Source organism: Pseudorca crassidens, chromosome 2 (assembly GCF_039906515.1).
Source record: "Pseudorca crassidens isolate mPseCra1 chromosome 2, mPseCra1.hap1, whole genome shotgun sequence".
Classification (NCBI taxonomy): Eukaryota; Metazoa; Chordata; class Mammalia; order Artiodactyla; family Delphinidae; genus Pseudorca; species Pseudorca crassidens.
The window spans coordinates 3,088,874-3,106,687 of NC_090297.1; the positions used below are offsets into that span (position 1 = coordinate 3,088,874).

The window sequence follows — 17,814 nt, forward strand, 5'->3', positions numbered from 1 at the left end:
TCTGTTTTAACCACCTCCCACCCCCAAATCCTAGAAAGCGGAGGGGGCGGGAGGGGCCAGGGCACAGCTGGAATAATGCTGCCGAGAGTGGTCCAGCACACATCTGACGGGATGTCCGTTTCATCACACGCGATGACACCCCTGCTCACAGCAGGGCAGGCCATCCCACAGGAGATGAGTAGATGCCCCATGTTGGCCTCCTGGAGTTGCCCAAACAGGTGTCATTTAGAGGTAAAAGGCAAGGCAAGGTGATGAGCAGGGGCCCTGCCTTCCTCGTCCAGACTGGGAGGGGTCCTGGAGAGGGAATGGGCACCGCCACCCCCTCCCCACGTGGAATAGACTTTGGCATGCCAATGCCCTTGGAGAAGATGACGGAGTCAGTGCTGACCAGATGCTCTCCTGCGGGCTGCAGGTGTGTCACCCCACCTGGATGCCCTTCAGCCCTCTGTCCTGTCGAGGATCACCCAAGGGGCTTATTTGATTCAGGAGAAAGAACCCTACCCCCTAGTCTCTTTCGAAGAAGGGTGCCATGACCTTCTTCTTTATACCATTTGAGGGCCCGCATTTCCTGCAGTGTGGGCGCAGGTGAGGGCTCTGAGTGACAGCAGAGAGAGGCGTGGCCCCATCCTTATAATGGAGCTGCAGCTTTGAGCCAAAGCCCCTCTGGCCCGAGCCGTGGGGCGTCCCGACTCACCTGGCCGTGCCTGGGATGGCTGTAGTTCTCTGAGTCCCTGGGGGATGCTGACTTCGGGGTCTGTCACTGAGGTAGGATGACTCTGGCGTCCCCATTTTCTGAGGTGGCACCCCAGGCTGGGCAAGAGCCGCCGGCTTCTTTGCAGCCCTCTGACCTGGCCTGCAAGCATGGTGGTTCACGTTCTCTCTGTCTCCAGCAAGATCACCTCTTGGGGAGATCCGGGAGGTGGTTTTTCTGACGCAATCCATTAACCTCTCCTGAGTCCCAGCCTCAGCGAGCGTCCAGCTGAGCAGTGGATTGAAATGGACTCCATTGCTTCCCATAGCCCCTCTGTGGAGCTGGCGGTCCCTCTGCCTGTGGTGGTGGGAGCTGAAAGGGAGCGAGCAGGATGCTGGATGCATTCAGTCACCTGCAGGCCTGGGGTGCCACACCCCTTGTAAGTTAATGCTGGGGGTGGGCCTAGCACCCTCTTGTGAAGCCCAGACCCCCTCCCACGTAGGCAGGAGGACCACTCCATCCGTTACCGTAGTTAACATGAGGTTCCCCCCGGGATTCCTAGCATGTGTACCAGCCCCTGGTGACCACGTCCAGTGAGACAGCCTTGGCATCCCCAGGACACTTGAGTGTCATTAGCCAGGAAGCTGTGCACCTGGGTCTCGGTGACCGAGGCTCAGAGGAGTTGCGTAGACACCTCCTGCCCTCAGCTCGCTGCCATTTAATCTCTCCTTGTTTTCTTTCCATGCAGGATTCCGTTGGTGAACCTGTAAAAAAAAAAAAAAAAAAAATTACAAATTACAAAAAAACACAAAACCTAAAACTAAACTATCTAAGGGGAGTGTCCCCACACCTACCACTTCTGTTTGCCGGTGGGGAACTCACAGAGCAGGACGCTATAGGCCAAATATATTTTTATAAAAATGCCGACGCCTATGGGGAACTGCCTTCTCCGAGAGCTTCTTTGGGGAACAGAAAGAAGATGGTCCAAGAGAAAGAGCTGGAGACAGAGAAAGGGCAGGAGGACACACCGGAAGCTGGGATTTGTACTGCGATTTTGAACCTGTGCCAATAATACCATTATGTGCCATGTACTGACCCGAGAGACTTGGTGACAAAGCCGACGCCAAGCAAACCGCGAGGAGAAATCTTACAGAAAACAGGAACGGGCATCTCTTCCGACAGAGCTGCTCTTTCTGGTTAATGTACATATATAAATATATAAAGACACACACACACACACACACACACACACGCACACACACACACACACACCCCTTTTTTGTACTGTAGCAATTTTTGAAGACCTTCAATGTTCCTTTTTAAAGAAAAAATGTGTTCTCGGTCACAAAATCTGATTTCTTTAACATGCTTAGTATGAACAGAACGAACTGGTGTTTTCTACTTCGCAAACACACACAGGCATACATGTGCATACACACACACGTACGCACATATATATGCATATATCGGAAATGCAGTTCCGCGAGCGAGCGTCTTCTTCCTGGTGACCTGGTGTCCCACTGCCATCCGTGCCAGGTGGCCTTGATGCACGCCAGCTGGCCCTTGAATGGCAGGTCCTGCGTTTGCTAGGCGTTTGGTGAGTGGCGCGATGTGTGATTTATTATCTTGGGCCAGAACGAAGAATGCCATGGTTTGATATACATCCATACATGTACGTAATCTATATACGCATAAATACGATCTTTTTTCATTGACTTGTTTGAAGAAGCTACCTAATAGCCATGTGCACACGTGTGTGGCCAGCCACCTACAGATGGGCCTGAGTGTCAGATTGGGGGGGGGCTGGTGGATCTTGGCCATCTTTGTGTTATACAGGCATAGACCGAATTAAAGAAATTTTCCAGTTGCAAAAATTAAAGGAATAGATCCTTGTAATGTGTGTGCATATGTCAGAGCAGAACTCAGAAATATGTGAGCTCCCCGTTCGTTTGGCAAGGAGTGCCAGTGTACTCTGCATTTCTTTCCCACATGTTGGCACTCAGAGGTTGCCTGCTCTTTCTTGAGCCCACGAGTGACTTTAAATTTTGGTGCAGATGGTGGCAAAGTTGCTGTCTCTTGTCGGCTCCCTTGGTCAACCTGTGTGCTCTACCATCAAGAATTCTACTGTGGAGCCTCCCAGTGGAAATAGGGGCCCAGACAGGAGTCTCCTTACAGAGGATCCCAACCACACACTTCACTGAAAATACTCCCTGCCAGCCCCCACCTTACAAAGGCGCCCTGATGCCCCATCGTGTGGTTAGTGGGGGGCACTGTAAGGGATGGGGGTGTCTATCTGGGCTTCGTGCTTCCCAATTAGACAGAGGGCGTGTCCTCCTTCTGGGGACCCCAGATTCGGTGCACATGGCCTGTCTCCTATGAGTGATTTCACCAGTAGGGCTTGCAATTGCCTCAGACCAGGTTGGCAGGCAGGGAACTAACTCCCCCCACCGCCCTCCCACTTATTGGTCAGGCCGGTGACCTGATTCTTCCACCAGGCTCCCTCTGCAACACCTTGAAATGTGCTTGAAAAGTTGGCTTTGGTACCTTTTGAAATATGGGAGAGTAAAATGATGCCCGTGGAGGGAAAACCTCATTTCTGTCGCACCCATTAAGATCGGTATTGGTGACAACTGCTCCAAAAGGAGGGTTTTTGGTTTTCGTTTTGTCACTTCCCATCTCCCCGCAAAGCTTGAACAGGACGCAGCAAACATCCATCCCTGACATCCATCGCCTCCAGGCTCTAGACTCACTGCACGGCCTGCGCTACACTCTCTACCGAGCATCCAGCTCACACATCATTATCCTCGGGTCACTCTCCCACTGGAGGGCGGCTCTGGGGCCTTCCTGACTCAGGCGAGCACAGCGTGGTGTGAGCACCAGCTGAGGCCTGTCAGCATCCTTCAGGGCCGAGGGACCTGCCGCTCTGTGTCAGATGCTCTGAGACGAAGGTGGTGGCTGAGGGGCCTGTGCTACCACTGACAGCAGAGCCTGGGATTCCTGCAGGGATGCAGCTCAGCGACTACTGCGTCGCCTCTGACTGCAGCTCGGCCCTTTCCCCGGACCTCAGGCTGCCCTCGGGATGCCTGAGCACCAGGTGGTACCGAGCTTTGCAAGGAACCTGAGAATAACGACCCCCTCCCGCCCCCAACACACACACACACACACACACACACACGCACGCCCCTTGGCTCGCGCCCAGGGCAGGGCTGGGGGACACACATACGGCCACCAGACAAGCCACACTTGCAGTTCTCCACCGGGAAGTCTAACATCTGTCGAGACAAATCCACTTTGGGGAAAGCTACCATTTCATGATGATTGAGGAAGTGTGTGTAGAGATGTTTTATTTTATTTTTTTAATGGTTACCTGGAAACATGATCTCTATACAAAGAGATAACAAATGAAAGTGAGCAGGCTTACAAAACTCAGCTCCACCCACAGTCAAGTCTATGAAACAATACAATGTGGTATTTTCCCTGAATCAGGCCCCGTGTACACGTGTCCAAGCATTGCATGTATCTGTGTCTGATGAGTTTGACCCGGCCACCCTTCCTCAGCCCTGGGGTGTTGTCCTGGGTCAGTCAGTGTTCCCTCTTCTAGGCTCCTTGGATTTCAGAATCCATCAGCGATCCCTCTGTGATCAACCTCAGAGCTGTAACTTCTTAGGCCCCAGGGCCCCAGTTCTTACATTTGCTTTAGCTTTTTTTTTTTCTTCTTCAAGAAAGGTATTCAAAGGAAGGTACTCACCATATTGTTTGGTGAGGTCCCCAAAGACGTGTCCACCTCCATCTTATCCCCTCAGGGAGTCTGAAACCCCACAATCATCAGCCCCTGGGCAGCACATCACCTCTGTCCCTTGCCTACCTATCGACTCTTAAAACTTTTAAAACAACAGGGCTTGGCTTTCAGGAACTCTCTGCTGTGTGGTCAAGTCTATCTCTAGGCTTAATCACTTCTGTGTGTACTTGACGCCATTTTTATCTGGTTGAAATAACGAGTGTAATTCCTTTCATTTACAAGTTCTGAGTGCCATGGGGAAGATGCTCCAGGCAAGATCAGGAAAGCCTCCTGACCTTTTCCTACCAGACTCAGAGTCCAGCAGTGTCAAAGGAGAGGCCACTTAGGAAGCCATGTTTTCTCCGAAGTGTTTCCAGTCCTTCCCAGTCCTGAGTGCGGGTGGACTTCTTGGGTTGCCTTCAACTCCCAGACATTCATCTCGGTCCTCCACGGAACATTTTAAACTTAGAAGCCTACACTCATCAGCAGATCCCGCCACCTCTCTGAATTTGACCACCAGGAATTCAGTAATTACTGCAGGGACCTTGCCCTCTTCAAACATTCTTACTTCGGACAAGTTTGTTACTCTTTCTCGGCCACATTTCAACGTCAATCAGAACTTTCCTTACAGGTTTTGGTCTTCAGGAATTCTGTGTGTGGATGTCCACTCCCATGTGTTAGCTCATGAAATGGACACAATAGAAAATAGACCCTTTTGCCCTGTGTGGTCTCTATCTGACTCTATTGCCCATAGAGATATTCCATCTCTTTCGCTTCTTCTCCCAGATGGTTCAGCATGATCCATAGCTCAAGATGCTTATCTTGGAAGATAATAAGAGGAACCAGGGCTGAGGTTCAGGGCTGGGACCAGCAGCTCTTTTATGGTCAGGCTGGATCTTCTCATACCTTTCATTTCAAAACGGCATGCGTACACACTTTTTCTTTGTCTACATTTTGACACTCTTTCATCAGGGAGATCTCAGCCTAAGTGAGTCTCGACGTTCCACTGGGCTCTCTTTCCCTGGCTCTTCCAAGGAGCTATTGCACAAGTTAGGATGGGAAAAGATCCTGAGTTCTGTTGAGATTCAGCTGTCATTCTTGCTGCAGCATGGGGGTTCTTTAAGAAGGCACTACTCCTATATGCACTTAGGAGAGAAACATCTCTTTGTGCCTCCTACAATTAGCTGAAAATCCATCCATCTGCTTATTCAGCAAAGACTTGTTGATCTTCTGCCATGTTGGTGATCAGTGAGGAGCAAGATGGACATGGTCCTGCCCCTGTGGGTTTTACTTTCTGTGCCAGATAGAGGAAGACAATTGACACAGAGCAAACAATAATTTCGATAGAACGATGAGTGATAGGAAGGCAGCAGAGCAGAATGATAGGAAAGAAAGAAAGAGAAATGGGAGTTGTCTGGGTTTCTTCATCTGGCCATCATTTCCAACTGGGAAATCATCACTTGCTTCCTGAAGGTTGGTCTGAGATTGAGGGAGCAAGAATGCCTTACTCTTATTTCCTGGATAAAAATTCAGTGCCAAGGAATAAGATGTCCTAGTCATGACAAGCTCTTCCACCCCTCAGTCATTCTAGCAAGGAGTGACACGGCAGGGGAAACAGAGAGATGGGACCAGGATGAGGTATGTCACCCAGGTGATGAACTGGGTCTCCTCCTGGATGGCTGTCCCCCTCTCTCCCAGCTCCCCTCCCCATCCCTAGGTTGTCAAGTCACCATTAGGTCAACCAGGTCTCAAGGAGGACAAAGGAATTCAAGGACAAAGAGGAGGCACACTGGACACCAGGGGCCCCAGGGAGAGCCACCCCTCCTCATTAGAGAAGGCAGCTGCCTTTTCCAAAGTTCAACCTCAATACAGAACATATTCAGTAACATACTTCTTAAACAACATCTGCTTTTATTCCAAAACACGCTATGATTCATGTAATTTTGGAGTGGTTACTTCGGTGCAGTTTGTCAATTTCCTATGCCGTACTGTTTTTTGATAGTTTGTTTGTTTTCCAATGTAAATAGCACAGCCTACATAAATGAGCCAAACTCTCACCATCTGAGAATCTTTGATTATTCTTCCCAACTTGTGCTTTTCCGCCTACTCTGAGCCAAGATCTCTGTGTTAGTTACACTCAGCGTTATTACTGGGGCTTCCATCCAGGTCTTAAATGATTGATTGCCATTTTGAAATATGCTTCCAGCCCTTCATTCCAAAAACTGTAAGGCATAGTTGGGCAGTTTTGCATTTCTGCGTTTCGAGTTTGCATTTGAATGTAAAGAGTGGGCTAAACAGAGGTGTAGGGAGAGAAGCAATATTTTTAGATCACCCCACCCACTAAACAAACAGAAAGATTGAGTTCTTTGGACCACAAATGATTCTAGAAAGATACCAGCCAGCAAGCCTACTATAGCTAAACTCCAGAGTTCAAATCGGTCATCATGTGAGCATGCAAGTAAGAAATTTAACTATGGGCCAGTCTCTCTTTATGCCAAAGGGGCAGCTGTAACATTTGCACTTTGTCAGGGGAGCAGCCCCGCCAGAGCAGCCAGCCTCCCAGGGTAGGGGGTGGGCTCACACGTACCCCCTTCCACTCTGCTTCACTGTAGTTGAGTAGGTTCAACAGCTAGTCTGCACTGATGAGAAAGCTGTGCACACAACGGGGCCAAGAATATGAAAGGGCAAGGAGAAGGCAGGTGAGATGCTTGTGTGGGCTCTTGAAGGCAGTAGTACGTGGACAGAGCGGGGTTGGGGGCGAGGGCCTTCTCTCCATGCATTCCCAGACACCACGACAGCGACAAGTCCACACTTCACACTTGTAAACGCATGGCCCACACCCAACTGTAAAGGCAACTGAAGAGCATGGTCATCTGGGTTATAATATGTGTCTGTGTTGGAGCTGGAATGCTAACATCAATCCTTCCAGGAGCCCCATTGCGTTTCCCACTTGATGGTTTCCCTGTTAAATGCTCCAAGAGTTACTGGGCGTAGAATCAACAGGGTAGTTTTGAATGAATCCATAAATCTAAGTCTTATATGGAACAGCCTCAGCTTAAGAGGGGGGTATAAACTGGGCCAGCTCTGCCATCAGGGACACAAAGCTTTCTAGCACTTAGGGTGGGGGGAGTGTAAATAGCTAGTGAGTAGTGGGGGAAGGGTCAGTGAACCTGTAAATGGCCCTGTTATCTCTTCCATGTAGGTAGGAATCAGAACACACATGTACCATGGAGCGCATAAATTGAATGGGTTAATAGGATAAGCCGAGAGGGTTGCTAAGACATCCCCTGGGGCTGAATTAACTCTTGCTCCTATCTTGAATCTCAAAGTAAAATATCTGCTGAGTCATGGAATGGACGCAGAGAAGGTCAGATTGTAGGAAACCTTCTTCATAAAGTTAATTATTTTTTCCTAGGTGGTCTCTGTCTTAAAAATAAAATCCCCTGGAGACCTGGATTCTTATCAACACCCAAATATTTGCAACACCAAATAACTCCCCAGAAGCTTCATTCGTATGTGGACTGTCCACACTGGTGGGGTTCTGTCGGACTTTTGAAATTCTGCAGTAGATTCTTCAGTGTTGATGTTTGTAGCTTTGGGATTGGTGAACTGGCAGTTCACGCCAGTCTTACTGACTGTGGCAAGTTATTGCTTCCAGAGAAGTGGGGAGAACTTTTTTCATGGGAGAAATGAATCTTAAGTTCTAGTTTTGGGCACCATCATGTACCATGAAGACTTGTTGCCACTAAAAGTCTGGGATGGGGAACACTCTGAGGACCCCCGATACAATTGTTTCAAGTCACCACGCAGGAAACTACAAGAACAACCACCATTGTCCCAAGACAAAAGGGACAACTTCAAAGCCATTTTGACACCCCAAACCCAATTTCCAGCCTTTGGGGGATTAATTGGAGTAGGAGAGAGGGTTTTTTCTGAAGTTTTAGGTTGCTGGAATCCACATAGCAGTAGAGCAGTGAACCAATAGCGTTGTTCTTGACAAGGTTTCGTGTGGCAGCGGCTACCACCAGAAAGAACTCTCTCCCTCTGCCTCCAAAGGCTATTTTAGGCTGGACTCCACTCTGTATTATCTCTCCCTTAGGCTTATGGATTTCTAACATCAAGTGTTGTTGTGACTGCCTACAACTTAAGGTCTACAAGGCAACGTGAGTATTTTTTTCATGATGAACTTACAGCAAGTAGACATGAACTGACATGAAAGTTCTGGAAAGGAGAGATTTCTAAGGCACTGTTAAATATTGTGCCATTTCCACATACAAGCACAACTGCCAGTCAAGGGCCTTAAAGACAGGGATGGGTGGTTGGTTTTGAAAAGTCAGCAGGCTTTACAGAGCCCACCTGTGGCCACACACGCCTTGAGTTGAACTGTCATGTCCTACAGAAAACACATTTTGTTTCATTACTTTTGTTCTTTTGCTTTTCATGTGCATTTGGGTTGCTTCCTCTGAAGCCAGAAGGGTGAAAGGACTTGAACGAAATCGGTTCTCAGTCGACTGACCATAAATTTGATCCTTTGATGAATTCCCAGCACAAGATGACATGGAATGGCTTGGGGTTCAGCAAAGGTTTCAGAGATGCATACATGTTCTGCTTGGTGGGAAGATGAGCACTGTCCATGGCATTTGCTTCTCCCTGAGATGTTCTCCAGTAGTGGGGAGAGGAGATATGGGAACTTGCAAAGTTTGGGAATGAAACGTTGAGATTTTGGGAAAATATTGTAATCAGTTTTGGGTTCTGGATAATTGGTTTCTTAAAAACTAGAGAGTGTTGTGGGTTTTTTTTTTTTTTCTGCTTTTTTTGGGCAAACCCATTGTAATCCTTTCTTCCTCTTGCCTCCCTTGGAGAAAAAAGATGGTGGGCGATGGAGCCCAGAACACACTTAACCTTTAGCTAAAATTATTTAAAGGAAAAGCAGAACAACAGCCAAGCCTCACCTGACCTTGAATGACTTTGTTAAGTTTACTTAACTCGTGATTGATACATGGATCGACAAGAGATTAACTGATGTTCTGTCTCTCTACACATGCACTGTTGAACATGAGTTAAACCCTTGAACATGACTTAGACCCAGAACGCATTAAACTGGACGTTGGAGGAAATGTGAGACTGCACATTGCTTATCTTTCCAAAGTCTTTTATATTTTTTTCAAAAGGAATAAATGTTTACTGAAAACATTTAGAAAATATCAATAACCAAACAGAAGGGAAACATCGGAAGCCCTTCAGTTACTGTCTAATTCAGTGGAACCTGTTCATGAAGGGCTGAGCGAGAGACAGCAAGTCGCAGAGATCTGTCCATGGTAAGCACGGTTGACCTAGCTGGCTCCAATGTACGTTTTTTAAAAAGTTAGTCCAATTCGCATTTGAGCACATCTTTGCCGGTTTAACTGGTCATGGACTCAAGTCTTTGCTGATCATGAGAATGCCTCTATGACTAAGTGGAAAATGCAGTCAACCATTTGGATGTTTTGTTTTCACATCCATCGTCAAGCATGGATCCCTGGGCACATCTGGGTGTTTGGGGGGGTATACACACAATACTCAGAGAAACATCCAAACTCTTGGCTGGATTCTTCACATGGGGCATCTATCTGAGGGTCAAAGACCTGAGAACCAGAAGGCTCCATGTTCTTTGCGATACCCCTCGTGTGATTGAACCACACTTGAATTCACCAGGTCTAAGTACATACATTTAAACATGGACCCATTTCTCCCTCTTCTTCCCCAGCTCACCCGTGGAACTAGGAAACTCACAAACCATGAACCTGAACCACAGGACAAGAAGGTCAATGGTGATGGCCACCCTGGCTCATTTTCACAGCTGTTAAGTTGAATGTTTTAGAACTTTATTTTCCTCCCCTCCTCCCACTCATGTATAGAAACACTGGGTTTATTTTGATTTTCCTAAATTATTTTCTGATACAATAAACTGTTTACTGTTTATTTATACTTTTACATGGATCACTTGTTATTTTTCCACAGAAAAACAGAAGTCTCTCTCTCTAAGTGTTATACATATATATCTATGCCTCAGCTGTCCTTATAGACATATTTATATATCATCTTCCTGAAACAAATTATTGTAGTTTATTGTTGTGTTTTTCTTTAAATGCATCTCATAATTATGTTAATAAACAGAAATTACATGATATATTGGGGTGGGGGTTGGGGGGCTGGGTGTGACTTCCATACAGGTGAACTTTTATTCCAGATTTTTTTAAGTTGTTTCTGTATTTCAAGACTATGTAATTTGGAAAATATTGTCAATGCAGCACCTATATCAACTTTGCTTTGTATATTTAGTACTCTGATGTTGCTATTAAAAAAAAAAAAAACATAATATGAAAAAAAAGAGACAAAAGAATCACCATTAGTTCAGGCCGTGACCTCAAAACGACTTTTTCTAAATGCTATTTGTCTATTGATTTATTTTTTAACAGTATTATATGAAACTTACTCTAAGAATATGGGTATTCATGTCTATGTCATGGTTCACATATTCTAAGATTTCCTCCCTGTATATTCATTATTTCCAAACCAATTCTTTCCCAGTTCAACCACAAAGAAAACGTTTCCGGGTCTCCGGGTGTGGGTCCTGGGCTGCTTGTAGCCGAGTCTGTGCCAACGGGGACAGTCCCACAGCACTGTACCCGAGACCACAATTACCCCCAAAAGCAGGCTGGGGGTTCCCCATTGAGCTTTTGTGGATGGTCTGAGTCCAGCTCACATCTGCAGAGATTTCCTGCAGAGGAAACTGCCCCCGAGAGGAAAAGAGGCACAAAACTTATATTTGTGCCTATCTGTGCCAAGGAAGGGCGCCCATCCTTGAGCCAGGGGACACACAGAGCACGCGTAGTTTACAGAGACAGAAGACGGGCTCAGATCAGGCTCATGATGTGTGAGTACGGACCCTGCCACCAGCCCAGCAGTTCTTCATCGGGGCAGTCTTACCCGCCCAGGGAACATCTGGCAATGTCTGGAGACATTTTTGGTGTCACGCTGCAGAGGGGTTGCTCCTGGACTCTGGTGGGTAGAAGCTAGGATGTTGCTAAGCATCTTACAACACACTGGATGGCCCCCAAAGCAACAGTCAGACCCAGATGTCCACAGCGCCCAGGTTGAAAAGCCCGTCCTCACCTTCAGGGGATGCAGGCTGCACTCTGCTCTGGTGGTGGGCATGAGCCTTGCTCCACTGATGAGGATTAAAAGAGGATGCCCTTGCCTCAGCGGCAGAGGTTTCCCTGCTCCCAGGGCTGCAGGCTCTCTGGTTGAGTCTGAGAAAGCAGGGACCTTAATTAAGGCCGTCTTCTTTTTTCAGGAAATCACACTATCAGCCCAGAGCGTTCCTCTTCGGACAGCGCCTGTCCACACACCTGCTGTGGTCTCAGTGTTGGGGATCCCTTGAACACACTGCCAAAGTCCTATACACCATCAGCTGTCCCAAGATACCAGGAGCTCACCTGGCTTGTGCAGGACCCCTAGCCCAGGGGGTGGGGCCGAGCTGAACCCAGTACCTCACCCCATCTGCCCACCTCCAGCCATGGCCTCACAGACCTCCAGAAACATCTCTGCAGCACAGTTCACCAGCTGCTAAGTTTCCTGGCCCCTCTTTAGGTACATCCATTGCCAAGGCCAACATCCAGCCTCAGGAAGACAGGAGAGAAGGGGGCAGGGAGCTGGGGTCCCAGGGATTAGGCAACACAAAAGAGCTGACCTGCACCTCAGGACCCCAGCTGAAGGTCTGCAGAGTTGGCGAAATGAGGCCTCGGCCATCTTTTCTGAGAAGGAAAACACATTCAAGGATGCAGATGTGCCAACGATTGGAAGCAGGGGGTAGAGGATTCCTTTCAAATTCGAATGAGCATCCTTCCCCCCTAATTAGCTCCGGAGTGTAGGTGGCACCCCTCCCCCGCCCACACCCTGTGCCCACTGCAGGACCCACAGGTGATTTACGTGTTGCCTCATCCAGCACAGCGGGGACAGATGCGCTTCCACTCCGTCTCCTCTAGGAGCGGTGCCTTTGCCTTTGCTCTTCTCTCACCCTGGGAGCCTCCGTTGGCTTCTGAGGCTGTGAGCCTGCAGATGGCTGTGGTGACCAAGGACTCCCCAGGGAGACCCTCTTCTCAGTCTGTGAGGGGCTTGATGCCCTGAGACACATTGATGAATGGGATACATAACTGTCTTTAACAAGCAGAAAAAACAATACCACTTTGGTCATTTAACTGATATAAACAAATCAACAGCCTGGATGCCATCAAAATAAATTCAATTTTCTCACCAGTGAGAGAGGGAAATTGGGATTTTAGAGTCCATTTGCTAGTGTGTATAGCCCTTGCCTTTGAACTGAAGCCAAGGACATAAATATGGGGTCTCAGTATAGCTGAATACATTTGGCAGAGCTGACCATGATGGGTGTCCAAATGTGTAAGCCCAGCAGAAACCTTTTGGTGTTGGAGGGAGGCTGGAGATGTTTCCCCCTCTCGGAGTATTGGAGGGACATGGCATGTGACACAAGGTTTCTTCAGCAACCGTCACCACTAACTGTAGGGAGGGCAGGGAAAGATGTTTACGGGGAACTAAGGGCCCACATCACTTCCCTCAAGAGGAAGTCAATTCAGCAAAGATGAACACTTGTCCACCACAAAAGCAGCTCAACGAACCACCCAGGCTGAAAAAGACCACAGGATTCTAGATCCTACAAGTCTCCTGGTCTACAGGGACGCTGCCTGGAGACATTGTTGGTTGTCACAATTAGAGGAGAGGTGCTACTGGCATCTGGCATGTGGAGGCCAGAGATGCTGCCACACCTTTGTCAGGTACAGGATGGCAAAGAATGATCCAACCCAAATGTTAACAATGCCGACATGGAGAAACCCTGCTTTAGGGGAGTTAAAGTTGACCTTCTTTCTGCAGAGGGTAACTTTTAATAGACTGGGTGTTGCTTCTCCAACACATCTGGTCTGCCACTGGTTGGCTTCCATGACTGACCATACAGTCTTCCTTAAAACACCAGCTCTGTCAGGAGACAATGGTTGCATCACCGGCGGCACCCCAGGCAGCAAAGTGCAGGCTCCCCTTTCCCCGTTTTTTTTTTTTCTTTTTCGGCATTTGCTTTCTTTCTTTCTTTTTTTTTTTTAAATTTTTAAATTTTATTTATTTTATTTTTTTATACAACAGGTTCTTATTCTTTATCCATTTTATACATATTAGTGTATATATGTCAATCCCAATTTCCCAATTCATGACACCACCACCACCACCCGCCGCTTTCCCCCCTTGGTGTCCATACATTTGTTCTGTACATCTGTGTCTCAATTTCTGCCCTGCAAACTGGTTCATCTGTACCATTTTTCTACATTCCACATATATGTGTTAATATATGATATTTGTTTTTCTCTTTCTGACATACTTCACTCTGTATGACAGTCTCTAAATTCATCCACGTCTCTACAAATGACCCAATTTCGTTCCTTTTTATGGCTGAGTAATATTCCATTGTATATATGTACCACATCTTCTTTATCCATTCCTCTGTCGATGGGCATTTAGGTTGCTTCCATGACCTGGCTATTGTAAATAGTGCTGCAATGAACATTAGGATGCATGTGTCTTTTTGAATTATGGTTTTCTCTGGATGTATGCCCAGTAGTGGGATTGCTGGGTCATATGGTAATTCTATTTTTAGTTTTTTAAGGAACCTCAATACTGTTCTCCATAGTGGCTGTATCAATTTACCAAGTGCAAGAGGGTTCCCTTTTCTCCACACCCTCTCCAGCATTTGTTGTTGGTAGATTTTCTGATGATGCTCATTCTAACTGGTGTGAGAGGATACCTCATTGTAGTTTTGATTTGCATTTCTCTAATAATTAGTGATGAGCAGATTTTCATGTGCTTCTTGGCCATCTGTATGTCTTCTTTGGAGAAATGTCTATTTAGGTCTTCTGCCCATTTTTGTACTGGGTTGTTTGTTTTTTTTTTAATATGCAGCTGAATGAGCTGTTTATATATTTTGGAGATTAATCCTTTCTCCATTGATTCATTTGCAAATATTTTCTCCCATTCTGAGAGTTGTCTTTTCATCTACTTTGTAGTTTCCTTTGCTTTGCAAAAGGTTTTAAGATTCATCAGGTCCCATTTCTTTATTTTTGTTTTTTATTTCCTTTACTCTAGGAGGTGGATCAAAAGATATCTTGCTGTGATTTATGTCAAAGAGTGTTCTTCCTAGGTTTTCCTCTAAGAGTTTTATAGTGTCCAGTCTTACATTTAGGTCTCTAATCCATTTTGAGTTTATTTTTGTGTATGGTGTTAGGTAGTGTTCTAATTTCATTCTTTTACATGTAGCTGTCCAGTTTTCCCAGCACCACTTATTGAATAGACTGTCTTTTCTCCATTGTATATCCTTGCCTCCTCTGTCATAGATTAGTTGACCATAGGTGCATGGGTTTATCTCTGGGCTTTCTATCCTGTTCCATTGATCTTTATTTCTGTTTTTGTGCCAATACCATATTGTCTTGATTACTGTGGCTTTGTAGTATAGTCTGAATTCAGGGAGTATGATTCCTCCAGCTCCGATTTTTTCCCTTAAGGCTGCTTTAATTATTCAGGGTCTTTTGTGTCTCCATACAAATTTTAAGATTTTTTGTTCTAGTTCTGTAAAAAATGCCATTGATAATTTTATAGGGATTGCATTGAATCTGTACATTGCTTTGGTAGTATAGTTATTTTCACAATATTTATTCTTCCAATCCAAGAACATGGTATATCTCTCCATCTGCTTGTATCGTCTTTAATTTCTTTCATCAGTGTCTTACAGTTTTCTGCATACCAGTCTTTTGTCTCCCTAGGAAGGTTTATTCCTAGGTACTTTATTCTTTTTGTTGCAATTGTAAATGGGAGTGTTTCCTTAATTTCTCTTTCAGACTTTTCATCATTAGTGTATAGGAATGAAAGAGATTTCTGTGCATTAATTTTGTATCCTGCTACTTTACCAAATTCACTGATTAGCACTAGTAGTTTTCTGGTAGCATCTTTAGGATTCTCTAGGTATAACACCATGTAATCTGCAAACAGTGTGAGTTTTACCTCTTCTTTTCCAATTTGTATTACTTTTATTTCTTTTTCTTCTCTTATTGCCATGACTAGGCCTTCCAAAACTATGTTGAATAACAGTGGTGGGATTGGACATCCTTGTCTTGTTCCTGATCTTAGAGGAAATGCTTTCAGTTTTTCACCATTGAGAATGATGTTTGCTGTGGGGTTGTCATATATGGCCCTTATTATGTTGAGGTAAGTTCCCTCTGCCCCCACTTTCTGGAGAGTTTTTATCATAAATGGGTGTTGAATTTTGTCAAAAGCTTTTGCTGCATCTATTGAGATGATCATATGGTTTTTATTCTTCAATTTGTTAATACGGTGTATCACATTAATTGATTTACGTATATTGAAGAATCCTTGCATCCCTGGGATAAATCCCACTTGATCATGGTGTATGATCCTTTTAATGTGTTGTTGGATTCTGTTTGCTAGTATTTTGTTGAGGATTTCTGCATCTACATCATCAGTGATATTGGTCTGTAATTTTCTTTTTTTCTGGTATCTATCTTTGTCTGGTTTGGGTATCAGGGTGATGGTGACCTCATAGAATGAGTTTGGGAGTGTTCCTTCCTCTGAAATTTTTTGGAAGAGTTGAGAAGGATGGGTGTTAGCACTTCTCTAAATGTTTGATAGAATTCACCTGTGAAGCCATCTGGTCGTGGACTTTTGTGTGTTGGAAGATTTTTAATCACAGTTTCAATTTCATTACTTGTGACTGGTCTGTTCATATTTTCTATTTCTTCCTGGTTCAGTCTTGGAAGGTTATACCTTTCTAAGAATTTGTCCATTTCTTCCAGGTTGTCCATTTTATTGGCATAGAGTTGCCTGTAGTAGTCTCTTAGGGTGCTTTGCAATTCTGTGGTGTCTGTTGTAACTTCTACTTTTTCATTTCTAATTTTATTGATTTGAGTCCTCTCCCTCTTTTTCTTGATGAGTCTGGCTAAAGGTTTATCAATTATCTTTATCTTCTCAAAGAACCAGCTTTTAGTTTTATTGATCTTTGCTGTTGTTTTCCTTGTTTCTATTTCATTTATTTCTGCTCTGATCTTTATGATTTCCTTCCTTCTGCTAATTTTGGGTTTTGTTTGTTCTTTCTCTAGTTCCTTTAGGTGTAACCTTAGATTGTTTATTTGAGATTTTTCTTATTTCTTGAGGTATTGCTATAAACTTCCCTCTTAGAACTGCTTTTGCTGCATCCCATGGGTTTTGGATCATCGTGTTTTCATTGTCATTTGTCTCTCGGTATTTTTTGATTTCCTCTTTGATTTCTTGAGTGATCTCTTGGTTATTTAGTAACGTATTGTTTAGCCTCCATGTGTTTGTGTTTTTTACATTTTTTTCCCTATAATTGATTTCTAATCTCATAGCATTATTGTCAGAAAAATTGCTTGATATGATTTCAATCTTCTTAAATTTACTGAGGCTTGATTTGTGACCCAAGATTTGATCTATCCTGGAGAATGTTCTGTGTGCACTTGGGAAGAAAGTCTAATCTGCTGTTTTGTGATGGACTATAATATAAATAACAATTAAATCTATCTGGTCTATTGTGTTATTTAAAGCTTGTGTTTTCTTATTAATTTTCTGTTTGGATGATCTGTCCATTGGTGTAAGTGAGGCGTTAAAGTCTCCCATTGTTATTGCGTTACTGTTGATTTCCTTTTTTATAGCTGTTACCAGTTGCCTTATGTATTGAGGTGCTCCTATGTTGGGTACATATTTATTTATAATTGTTATATCTTCTTGGATTGATCCCTTGATCATTATGTAGTATCGTTCCTTGTCTCTTGTAACATTCTTTATTTTAAAGTCTATTTTATCTGATATGAGTATTGCTACTCCAGCTTTCTTTGATTTCCATTTGCATGGGATATATTTTTTCATCCCCTCTCTTTCAGTCTGTATGTGTCCCTAGGTCTGAAATGGGTCTCTTGTAGACAGCATATATATAGGTCTTGCTTTTGTATCCATTCAGTGAGCCTGTGTCTTTTGTTTGGAGCATTTAATCCATTCATATTTAAGGTAATTATCGATATGCATGCTCCTATTACCATTTTCTTCATTGTTTTGGGTTTGTTTTTGTAGGTCTTTTTCTTCTCTTGTGTTTTTCACTTAGAGAAGTTCCTTTAGCATTTGTTTTAAAGCTGGTTTGGTAGTGCTGAATTCTCTTAGCTTTTACTTGTCTGTAAAGCTTTTGATTTCTCAATCAAATCTGAAGGAGATCCTTGCCAGG

The 17,814-nt window shown here is 44.9% G+C and overlaps 1 protein-coding gene across 2 annotated transcripts in view; it reads left to right on the top strand.

Moving 5' to 3' along the window:
• Positions 1-10,436, top strand: part of AJAP1 (adherens junctions associated protein 1) — a 124,270-nt gene extending 113,834 nt beyond the window's left edge. For both annotated transcript variants that reach the window (XM_067718082.1, XM_067718092.1), the window contains exon 6: positions 1,440-10,436. The gene's annotated coding sequence lies outside the window, so the exon portion shown is untranslated. The remainder of the gene's footprint in view (positions 1-1,439) is intronic.
• Positions 10,437-17,814: the final 7,378 nt, after the last annotated feature.